This window comes from Podarcis bocagei, assembly GCF_964188305.1.
Source record: "Podarcis bocagei genome assembly, chromosome: 12".
In the NCBI taxonomy this organism is placed as follows: Eukaryota; Metazoa; Chordata; class Lepidosauria; order Squamata; family Lacertidae; genus Podarcis; species Podarcis bocagei.
In genome coordinates, this window is record NC_138137.1 from 6,162,813 (window position 1) to 6,174,868 (window position 12,056).

Below are 12,056 nucleotides of genomic sequence, written 5' to 3' on the forward strand. Positions count from 1 at the left end.
TGCCTTGCCCCGGGTGCTGACAACCCACGCTACGCCACTGGCTCCGGCACCAAGCGCCACGCCGCCCAGACTCGGGTCGCTGTCTGGATGCGCGCAGCCCGCCAAACGCGCCATTGGCGGCGCTCTAGTGCCTGCGCGCCAAGACCGCCCACCCGCCCCGACGGGGCCCCCCCACCCGCGCCGGAGGCCGGCCTCCTCCCAGTCGCGAGGCTTTCCTGCGCTTCTCCTCTGGCAGGATCCGGATTACTGTCTGGGGTATGGGCTGCCTCCTGGGGCGAAGCTGGATTCCCAAGGGCAAAGACCTTTTGCTTGAGGGAGGGGGGAGGGAGGGGAGCCCTGGATCGCCCTCTGTTTCTGTCTTGCAAGAAACAAGGAAACAGGAGGAAACATTGTATCCGCTGTTGCTACATTTTGCAGCGCGCTTCTTCCCCGCTTTCTGCTCTCGGTTTCTTGCGCTCTCCTGGCGGATCGCGCGCTCCAGACACGGGGCTGCTGCTTCCTGACTTCGGATTGGCTGCCTCTCACCTTGGACGATGCCCATTGGTCAGCGATGGTTCTTTGAGAAATCCTGATGTTTCATTGAGGGGTTTCGGGACTCCATTGAAGGGTTTACAAGCCTCTTCGCTGCAGATCACTAGGAGGGGAGTTTATAGGTGGAGGGGCCCACTCTGGCTCGTCGTCCTGCGTGGGTGAATGGGATTTGGGGTGTTTGGATGGCCTCTTAGTCCCGGCTCTACCAACAGCTCGAGGGGTGAAAGCAGTGGCGTAGCGTGGGGGGTGCAGGGGGGGGCCGGCCACACCGGGCGCAACATCTGGGGGTTAGGGTTAGGGGCGCAAATCCACTGGTTAGGGGGCGCAAATTACTTGCCTTGCCCCGGGTGCTGACAACCCACGCTACGCCACTGGAGTGAGGCAAGCCCCGCATCTCAGTCTCAGGCCTCTTTCACCCCATTGGTAATAAGGGGAGAGAAACATTGGACAACCTTAAAATATTATCTTATTGAGGGCAGTATTGTTTATGAAGTTCCCTCACCCCCCAAGGTATGGTATAACGTCCCATGTGCACCATACAGTTAAAGCAATATCATGCTACTTTAAAGAGCCACAGCTCCCATTGAAGCCTGCTGGGAACTGTAGTTTCTTGGGGTGCTGAGAATGCAACAGCTAGACTGGTGACTGGGAGCGATTGCCAAGACCACATAACACCGGTCCTGAAAGACCTACATTGGCTCCCAGTACATTTCCAGACACAATTCAAAGTGTCGGTGCTGACCTTTAAAGCCCTAAACGGCCTCGGTCCAGTATACCTGAAGGAGCGTCTCCACCTCCATCATTCTGCCCGGACACTGAGGTCCAGCGCTGAGGGCCTCCTGGCAGTTCCCTTGCTGCGAGAAGCCAAGTTACAGGGAACCAGGCAGAGGGCCTTCTTGGTAGTGGCACCCGCCCTGTGGAACGCCCTCCCACCAGATGTCAAAGAGAAGAACAACTACCAGACTTTTAGAAGACATCTGAAGGCAGCCCTGTTTAGGGAAGCTTTTAATGTTTGACAGACTATTGTATTTTAATATTTTGTTGGAAGCTGCCCAGAGTGGCTGGGGAAGCCCAGCCAGATGGGTGGGGTATAAATTAAAAATTAATATTATTAAGAAGCACTGCTCCAAGCTAAAAGCATTCCCCCCCTCCGCCGCCATTTTGGGGGCTTCATCTCCCTTGTCTTCAGAAAACATGTGCCTTCATGTTTCAGCTGTGTGCAGTGTGAAATCAAAGGTGGGCACATCCTCCATGCTGCCAGCAAGATAGTTCATTATGACTCTCCTCCAATCACTCTTTCCAAAAAGCCCCTTTAATACGCTCCGTGGCCAATTACTGGGATACTGTAATCAGCTTGATTGGTTGTCATCTCGCCAAGAGAGCGTGTTTCATTTAGCCTTGTTAAAATTCAGCCCGTTTGCCAATTTCATTTGCCACTTCCTTCCTCAACAATGCCACCGCTCCTACGCAGGTTTTCTTGCAAGTTGGGATATGTTTGGAGAGGACTATTAAATGGGAGAGGAGAGGGGGGCCGTGAGTAAGAAAAACAAAATCAGCAAACAGGAGAGCTAACCAAATCTTATAGCAAAATTATAGGCTGCATTCAAAAAAGACTTTATTCTGTTTCCCCAGTGTTTCCTTACCCGGTAATTTCTGTGTTTTATGTGATCTTTCACACAATGTAAAAGCAATTTCTGGAAACCAAATGGAATCTAGTGGAAATTTAGCAATCCCCACTACTAACTCGTGAGGTGGCAAGAGTCGTGTTGACTTGCATCTCGAATAGGAGAAAGGGAGATGCGTTAAGAACATCATGACAATTATGGGTTCTTATTTATAGAGAACTGTGTGCACAGCAGCCAATAATATCATAGGTGTTATTAAAACTTAATATCTACCAGAATGCAGTATTGTATGACCTTCTGAGAAGCTGAATGAAGGAAATATCCTATGTAAATAACAATTAAACTAAGGAAGACAAGGAGCTCTTTGGAGTTAAGATCCAAAAATGGAAGTTAGGAAATGTGACTTTAGCTTCAACACATCCATCTTATGTTTTCTTTCACCTATTCATGAAACTTTATTTTATTTATTATTTCACTTCTTAAATTTATTATAAATATAGTAGATATATTTGCTATAGAATGCCTTTCCTCCCAAAGGAGCCGAGGGTGGGAAATAAAGTGTAGACCTCATTACAGGTCTGCACAGCCACTTGTTGTTTTGCTGACTTGAAAGAAGATACAACATGTGGGACGTGATATCCTTGGGTTGGCATTTGTTGGCATCAGAATGGGCAAGTCTTTAAGTCATGCCTTGGGTGTGGAGAGCAGAACTTTGGGGAGGTTACCCCCCCCCCCATCATCTCTCGAGACAGATGGTTGCCAACAAAAAACATTTGTTGTCATTTAGTCGTTTAGTCGTGTCTGACTCTTCGTGACCCCATGGACTAGAGGACGCCAGGCATTCCTGTCCTCCACTGCCTCCCGCAGTTTTAGGTTAAGAACGGACCTCCGGAACGAATTAAGTACTTAACCCGAGGTACCACTGTACTTTGCTAAAATAGATACTTTGTTATGTGCAAATGGCTTTAGATACCTATTAGGTCCGTAAATTTGCCATATAGCGTATGTTGTTGTTTAGTTGTTTAGTCGTGTCCGACTCTTCGTGACCCCCTGGACCAGAGCACGCCAGGCACTCCTGTCCTCCACTGCCTCCCGCAGTTTGGTCAAACTCATGCTGGTAGCTTCGAGAACACTGTCCAACCATCTCGTCCTCTGTCGTCCCCTTCTCCTTGTGCCCTCCATCTTTCCCAACATCAGGGTCTTTTCCAGGGAGTCTTCTCTTCTCATGAGGTGGCCAAAGTATTGGAGCTTCAGCTTCAGGATCTGTCCTTCCAGTGAGCACTCAGGGCTGATTTCCTTCAGAATGGATTGGTTTGATCTTCTTGCAGTCCATGGGACTCTCAAGAGTCTCCTCCAGCACCATAATTCAAAAGCATCAATTCTTCGGCGATCAGCCTTCTTTATGGCCCAGCTCTCAGTTCCATACATCACTACTGGGAAAACCATAGCTTTCTGGACCTTTGTTGGCAAGGTGATGTCTCTGCTTTTTAAGATGCTGTCTAGCATAATCTCAGAATTTGTGCCCTAGGAGGTTATCTCATTAGTGGTGCTCCTGCACTTGATTTCTGTCATGTATGGAAATATGTGAAGTATTTATTTCAACCTGATTGACAGCAGCTGATGGACATCCCTCTCCAGAGCCTTCGCCTACTTCCCATAATCCCAAAAGACGCTTCCCCTGTAGCTATCCTGAGCTGGCAGCTTGCCTACTGCAGTTCTGTCTCCTCCGCGGTTGTGTCTGAGCTTTGACTCCTATATTGTGCAGCAGAGGCTGCTGTTTAACCTGTGTGCAGTGCACTGACATCTGGTGATCGCTGTGAAGTGTGAAGAGGAAAAACCCATGCCAGTAATCACACAGTGGGGCAAGTGATAAAGGCAGAAGGGAAAACCGCAACTGGTCTCAAGCCCCCTGACACATGCCTTCTGTATGTCTATAGGGGCAGGCTTCCCTTTCATATTTTACAGCGATGCTGCAAAATGCACTATTGTACATGGTGACAAATGCTTCTGCTAAGTAAAGGGTGATTCAACTCTTGGATATTTTTGCAATTGCTGTGATTTCCCCCCAAGTCAAAATATTAATAATTATGAATAGTGTAAACAATCTGGCATTTTTTTTAATGCAATATAAATAAATACTGTAGAGGGAATTAGATATTATATACAGGCATGTGTTGTATTTTTTTATTTCTATGATTTTCTGTACTGTTAAATTTAATTATTAAGTTTAATTTAATTATTGTTGCATATTGGACCCTTTTTTAAAAAGGGAGAGAAATAAATCACAATAATAGCACCACAAAGACACAAAGAGAGACGTGCACATTCTGGTTATAGTTTATTATTTAAATGTGTACAGAAAGAGGGAGATGGAGGTGAGAAAATTATAACCCCAGCCTGTCTGGAATTTGCCATTAAAAGCAGAGCAGCCGTATGACCAGCAATAGCTCAGCCTTTCCTTTCCTCATGACCTCCTGTCCCTTGTCTGTTCCTCTGGGCAAGAATAACAACCAAGGACTACACTTAGGTCTAAATGTTTGGCTTTACCTGCTGCAAGTTAGGCATAGTCCTGATTCTAGGACTGTTTACACTAGGCAGGGGCGGGAGTTTCCCATGTGACATTGTTGGAGACAGTAATGGTTCGTATGTTCTTATGTCATTTCTGGTACGATACAAAATTGTAAAATATGTGCTTCTGGAGGGCTAGCTGTTGCAAGAAAAATAACAGACCCTTATAACACCCAAAAGACTCATGAAGTGGCAGGCTACACTTGTGAGGCAGAAGAAGATGCTTACTGTGGCAGGAAGATTTGAGGACAATCAAAGAAACATTTAAATGTTTAACCACTTAGACATTTCAGTATAGTATAGTATAGTATAGTATAGTATAGTATAGTATAGTATAGTCATACCTTGGGTTGAAGGAGCTTCAGGTTAAGCATTTTCGGGTTGCGCTCTGTGGTGACCCAGAAGTAATGGAGCGCGTTACTTCTGGGTTTCTCCGCTCGCGCATGCGCACTCAAAATGACGTCATGCGCATGTGCATAAGCGACGAATCGCGACCTGCAGACGTGCAGATGCGCGGACACAGGTTGCATTCACTTCAGGATGCGAACGGGGCTCTGGAACGGATCCCGTTCCCATCCAGAGGTACCACTGTATAGTATAGTATAGTATAGTATAGTATAGTATAGTATAGTATAGTATAGTATAGTATAGTATAGTATAGTATAGTATAGGTTTTTTTGGATATACAACCAGGAACTGTATCCATGCATCTCTTCAAGAGCATTGCTTATTCTTCTACGGTTCTCCATGACATGTTGTTGAGAACAGGGATTTTCGATTTTGACAAATACGAGAGATCAGAAAAGAGAAAGGCTTCCTTGTGCTGATGAGGAAATGAGAGTTCGTTTGTCTCAAATTGGACCTAATATATATGAGACTGCCCGGCAAAAGCAAGCTCACACCACTCATTGGGTTTGTCTAGATACTTAAGGTACATATGTAAGAGGCTCAATGATAATTATATTTTGGGAGTGTTTCACGTGCTTATCTAGCTGCATTGTTTTATAGTTCCTGGATGTCCCATAATCATATTATGAAGTAGTTGTGTTCTATATTATAAATCAAGCACTGCTTGGACTTGTATGGACTTGTTGGCTTGAGCAAATTTTTATTCTGAAAGTGTGGCCCAGAGGGTGGAGGGGAAAGTTTGAGAACCACTGGACCAACACAATTACTATGGCATAGGCAGGTGTCGAGAATAACAGTAAACTGTGGGGTCAGATGACAACAAAACGCAAAAAAGTACAGTCCCTGGCAATTCAATTAAGAGTCTATTTGCAGCAGCAGTAATTGGGGATAACATTGGGGATAACAACGGGAGTCTGTGCTGGAAATGAAAATAGATGTTATCCATCAGAAGCAGACATGACACTTTATACTGTTGTGAACAATTATGTTTCTCGTCGGAGGAAAAGCACTCTGCCAGTGTCCTCCTGACCTTTCATATGTTATTTTTACCCTATATTTTTAGCTCTTCAGAGAGATGACAAATCATGTTGCTCTCATCTTAGGAGAGCCACTCCTCCTGGATCAACATGGTTCAAGAGTGATTGGAAATACAATCTTTCGATTCTGTGGGTTCACTCAAGCAGACAAGGCCAACAGTGCGGAAAGACGATGTGGGCTTTCTGAACACTCCAAATATAAACAAGGAAATACATGCAGAAAGAAGGCTTTCGTGAGGGAAAATGTCCTTGGGTGAAAGTAGTGGACCAGATGTTCACTATTGGAAAAAAAAGCCTTCCAAACTATAATTGACCATTTGCTGTCAGAGACGAATTTCATGGGCTCTTGCATTTCACAAGCAACTAAAAATCTCCACTTTGATTATTGCACTAGACCTGGACATTAGAGAGCCATAAAAGCTTCAGAATGACTCCAAAGCAAATAGACGGACTTCAGAGGTATCTGGACCTCTTGGGAATCCATAGTGCTTTGGGTGCAAAGTGAAGTGGACTGGTCCCTAGCTTCAGAACTTCCTCAAAAATTCAAAATTGTGATTTTACTTTTGGCCATTTTGAGCATCCATAAAATGGAAAGACGCCAGCAGAGAGGAGTGAGGAGGAGGGGGGGGGTGTAATTTGGTGACGGATACCTGTAGTTTCCAACAACAAACCAGGGCACTCCTTGTATACCTCCAACCACAGTGATTTTGAGGAAGGACATAGAAGGAACATCTCAGAAGCTGTTGTAAATGTATCCACTGCCAGTTCAGTCTCTTAGGAGCAGCGAAAAGTGTATAGAACTGGATATTGGTTATATGCTTAGTACTTTGCTGTCTTCTCTTCCTCCTTTATTCCGATCCATCCTTTTTTTTAAATTTACACATCCTTTTGTTTGGGTCTGTCTTGAATCTAAACTGTGCTGTAAGATATTAGGTAAGATAGTTCTCTTCCACCCGCCCCATTCCTATTCTGGTCCTAGTTACATTTAATTTAATTTCAGTGTTACTTGAAGTTCTTTGGAGGTCTGACTTTTGTCTGGGTTCATTGCTATGCGATTGTGTTAACCACACACAGCATTGTCATGGGCACAATGCACTATACTGGTGTGCAATTGTATGTGTTTCAATGGTGAAATCTGCGCCATCAGGGATGAAACAGGACTGTGGTAAATCTGGAGCTACCCCAATTCAGTTTCTGGGTTCCTGATGCAAATTTCCTCATTCTACCCAGACACTGAGGTCCAGTGCCGAGGGCCTTCTGGCGGTTCTCTCGCTGCGAGAAGCCAAGTTACAGGGAAGCAGGCAGAGGGCCTTCTTGGTAGTGGCACCCGCCCTGTGGAACACCCTCCCACCAGATGTCAAAGAGAACAAAAACTACCAGACTTTTAGAAGACACCTGAAGGCAGCCCTGTTTAGGGAAGCTTTTAATGTTTGATGTATTACAGTATTTTAATATTTTTTTGGAAGCCGCCCAGAGTGGCTGGGGAGGCCCAGCCAGATGGGCGGGGTATAAATAATTTATTATTATTATTGAATTTATTTCTTTTCTTTTTTTGAAAGATTTATAAATCTGTTAAACCAAACAGCTCCATTAAAACACACGCACAGAGAGAGAGAGAGAGTAAAACAATGGCAGAAGAGGCAGCAGATCAGTAATATCATTACTGCTGGGAATGATTTGCCTGTAATTATCTTAAATTTGGTAGCCAAGAGTGGCGAGCTTGGCAAGGGGTACTGTTCCTCCTTCCTCCCAACAGCAGCACCACTGCCACTTACTGGGAAAATGTGGGGCAGGGCAGGGATGAGGTTGGGGCTGTGCAGACAACAGTAGCTAAGTAGCAGAGACACTGCTGTCGAGCGGGTGGTGGCACAACACTGCCCCGCTTTGCTGCCAACTCCTGGTTTCCTCAGGAGTTGGCATGATCAGGCATCTGATGGTGCCCTGCACCCCAGCAGGAGCAACATTGACAAGAGCCCCTTGTACCTGCTGCAGTGAGAATGTAGACTCCCCGATGGCGATTGCAAATGCAACATTGATGGTGCAATCCTATACAAGTGACCTGTTTTTCCTTTGCACCAGGGCTTGAAATTGAGCCATGCTGCGAAGGAACGTTTTTCATTTCCTGAGAAGTGCTCTGGAGCTTCAATCACTGCCCATCAGCTTAGTTTCAAGCCTCGTTGCAAAGGAAGATCCCAGCTGATCAAAGAAGCCTTGAAGTCAAGCTGATCAGTGGTGACTTAGAACTCCAGAATTCCTGATACTCTGGAGTGTTGCCAAGCCCAGTGGAACATGAGGTCATGGCTGGTCGGTGCTGTTTTCAAGAGTCCCTTTTGGCAGGGACTGGCTCCACTACAGAATTCTAGCCCAGCTTCCTGTTCTCAAAGTGGCTGACAAAATGCCTGTGGGAAACCAGCGAACAGAACATGAGCAGAAGAGCACTTGATAGCCTTCTCCTCCATGAACGTGTCTAACCTGTTTTTTAAAGCCATCCAAGTTGAGGACCAGCCGTGTCTTCTGGGGGAGTGATTGCCACAGTTTATTTTTTAAAAAATAATATTTATTGGAAAAAATTTTTTAAAAAAATTACACAGAAAAAAGACAAAACAGAAAAAGAAAAAATAAAACCATCATTTTCAAATTCTCCACTTTCATTACCTTCTTTCTATGACCTCCTCCTCCTCCCTTTTCTTGTATCTTGATTAATAGTTGTCACAGCAAATCCTTTCCATAATTCATGGTATTCTGTCATTATATTACCTTACTCTATTTTCATCTTATCTTATAAAGACCTTAAAGCTTAAGACTTAAATCTTATTTTTACCAACTTCTTATAACCATTACCTTTTTACCTAATTCTTTAAACATTTTTACAAGAGCCAAGTAATTTCATTTCAACATTTTTCTAACATTCATCAATTTTAGAAGGCATTCCTAATGATAGAAAAAAGAAATAAACAATCCAATCTTCTTCCAGCGTCCCTTCCTCCTGGTCCCAGGTTTGTCAGTCCTTTTTATCGTGATTGCCACAGTTTAAAAGGCAACCCACTTGCCGAGGAACAAGGTCCCAGATTGTTCTCACACAGCCTCGTCCTTACCTGCCCCACACCTGGGGGAAGCAGCCTCTGGGAATAAATTAGGACCCCTCCTGCCAGCCTTAACCAGCCTGTGGGCTGGAGGTTCCTTACCACTGCCCTACAATATTCCCCAGAGTGTGGAGTCTCTGAGTGAGTCTTTAAGATGGGGTGGCTAACCTGTGACCCTCAAGGTGTTGTCGGGCTGTGGCTGATCGGTCCTGGAATCCAGCATCACCTTCAGAGCCACAGGTTGGTCACCACTGCTGTGTGGTCTGGCATAGGTCTTTCTGACCTTTGGCTCCTATTCTTCTGGTTTTAGCGGGGCTGTATCGCTGAGTGCCCCACTCTTCTTCAGCCTCGTCTTCCTTTGTCTTCTTCAAAGGCTTTCCATTAAAGAGACTTCAAGCAGAGTTGCAAGTAAAAGCACAGGATCCTGGGTTCCCGCTAGATTCAATGACATCCAGAGAGGCTGCACCTTTTCCAAATGCCTAAGTCATGTTTAAACTTCATCTTAAATGTTGGCGGCGCAGAACTGAAAGCAAGTCCACACACACAACGTGAGTGCATTTCCAGCTAAGAAAACAAGAAAGGGATAATAATGTTGGCTTTGAAATTCTAATTCCAGCCTTTGTGCTCATGTCATAGGCAGGCATTCAGCTGCCTTCACAAGGAGAGCTTCCATCGCCCTTTCCCTTTGTTGAAGGGCTCTGGTACTGTTTTTCCATGAGCTGGAAAGCTTAAATCTTGAGGGAGAATGTACCTATTAACAGCAGGGAGATCTTTCAAAGCAAAAGTGGCAGAGGAGTAAGGAAAGATGCTGGCTTACTTATCTCTGCCCACTGGCGGAGGGAGAGGGGGCAGGGGGAGCGCACCCCCCCCCGCAGCGCAATCCCGGTGGGGTGCCTTCGCGGCTGCCCCCTGCCCTCGCTGGGCGCCATGCCCCCTGGACACCCCTTGGGTGTGCCACGCCACCCAGCCCTGCCTGCTCTCCGCCCCCCCGGTGCCGGAGTATGGCGCTCCGCCACTGTCTCTGCCCCCCACCCTGCCTCGGTCTTCATTTCTGTGAGCTGCCCATCTGCTTTCTGCAATAGTAAACAAACAACAACAACGTGTCTTGCCTCGGTAATGGACTGGATGAGAGCCAACAAACTGAAACTCAATCCAGATATGACTGAAGCACTATTAGTGGGTGGTTCCCCAGACCGGACAGGTGGGAGATCACCTGCTCTTGATGGGGTTACGCTTCCTCTGAAGGAGCAGGTTCGTAGCTTGGGGGTACTCCTGGATCCTTTGCTGTCGCTCAAGGCTCAAGTGGTCTCAGTGGCCCCGAGTGCCTTCCATCAGCTTCGGCTGGTGGCCCAGCTATGCCCAGCCTATCTGGATAGCCTAACTACTGTTATCTATGCTCTGGTAACGTCAAGGTTAAATTATTGCTATGCATTATACGTAGGGCTCTTTCCATATGAACTACCCAGACCCTGAGATCATCTTCTGAGACCCTTCTTCATGCGGCTCCTCCTCGAGAGGTCTGGAGGGAGGCAACACGAGAACGGGGCCTTCTCTGCAGTGGCTCCCCGTCTGTTGAATGCTTTTGATTATGTATTTTGTGGTTTTATATTTTGATTTTATTTTGTGAACCGCCCTGAGACCTCCAAGTATAGGGCAGTATGCTAATTCAATTATTATTATTAATAATAAAACCAATAATTTTATTATTTATACCCTACCCATCTGGCTGAGAAACACAGTCATAACACACCATAGCCATATCTCTAGTTTATCTCAATGTTCTGGGTGTCCACCAGGCCATTCCAGAAAATATGCATCTACACCATTCATGGTCCTTCGGCTAACACTAATGTACAGTGGTACCTCGCAAGACGAATGCCTCGCAAGACGAAAAACGCGCAAGACGAAAGAGTTTTCCGTTTTTTGAGTCGTTCCGCAAGACGAATTTCCCTATGGGCTTGCTTCGCAAGACGAAACATCTTGCGAGTTCTTGCGACTTTGTTTCCTTTTTCTTAAAGCCGCTAAGCCGTTAATAGCCGCTAAACCGCTAAACCGCTAAGCCGTTAATAGCCGCTAAGCCGCTAATAGCCGTGCTTCGCAAGACGAAAAAACCGCAAGACGAAGAGACTCGCGGAACGGATTAATTTCGTCTTGCGAGGCACCACTGTAGAACTAATGCACATCACATGAGTCTATACCAGGGGTCGGCAAGGTTTACTGGCCATGGGCTGGATCACTCCCACAGAGATAATCTTTGGACCGGACTGGCACAGCGTGACACTAGAAATCGCTTCTGTGCATGCCCAGATGCCGAAAATCGTGCTTGCACAGAAGTGATTTTCAGCATCTGGACATGCGTAGATGCAATTTCCAGTAACTGCCCATGCACAGACGCAATTTCCGGCACTGCTTGGCAAGTCCCCGCACCGCATTGCACCAGTTTAGCGCAGCGCAGGGGGGACTCGCTGAGCGGGAGGCTGGGTTCAGGGGCAGCTCATGGGCCGGTAAAATGGTCTTTATGGGCCGCATCTGGCCCATGGGCCACACATTGCCTACCCCTGGTCTATACATATCATGTTTTTAAACTTGGCACCTCAAAGGGTTTGCACAAAGTAAATATTCTCTCTCTCTCTAAGCATTCATCCCCTACAATGTTAAGGTGCTACAAAAGTCTATCTCTTTCCAGAATGAGGATCTGAAACTGCTTGACCAATGGGCACAAATACAAGATGGGTGACACCTGGCTTGAGAGCAGTACATGTGAAAAGGATCTAGGAGTCTTGGTTGACCACAAACTTGACATA